We start from the raw sequence: 493 nt of genomic DNA on the forward strand, positions 1-493 counted from the left end.
CTATTATCGATAACTCTGAATACGGTACATGTTTGTTTAATTGTGTTAGTTCTAGTAAGAAAAGCCTATCAAACCGCCCTGATCAGTTTTTAGTGTCTTTTAAATACTCCCAAGCCTCTGAATGTCATTTGAGGGATTCCCTGCAGACTACAATTTTCTAAAAGTTGTATCTCTAAAAAGAAATGAAATAGGGTTTTCATTTTACATCCTACTTTTCTGCACCAACCGGCTGATACACCATGCAGTGTGCTATAAGGGAAATTTTGCCTAGGCTTTTTTTCGTGCATACCAATGTTAACGACATGACACCTCAGTTTTCCATCCCATCTGTGCCAGGCCCTATGTCCTGTATGACTGACACGGGTTAACCAAACTGGAAATCCTGAGTGACTTTCTCAGCAAACCCAAAATCAGTTCCCAAAACATTCAATTCCTGAATCAAACTTGTAGATGGACAACACCAATATTATTATAATCAATTTAAAAAAAAAGA

Source organism: Patella vulgata, chromosome 3 (assembly GCF_932274485.2).
Source record: "Patella vulgata chromosome 3, xgPatVulg1.2, whole genome shotgun sequence".
Lineage (NCBI taxonomy): Eukaryota > Metazoa > Mollusca > Gastropoda > Patellidae > Patella > Patella vulgata.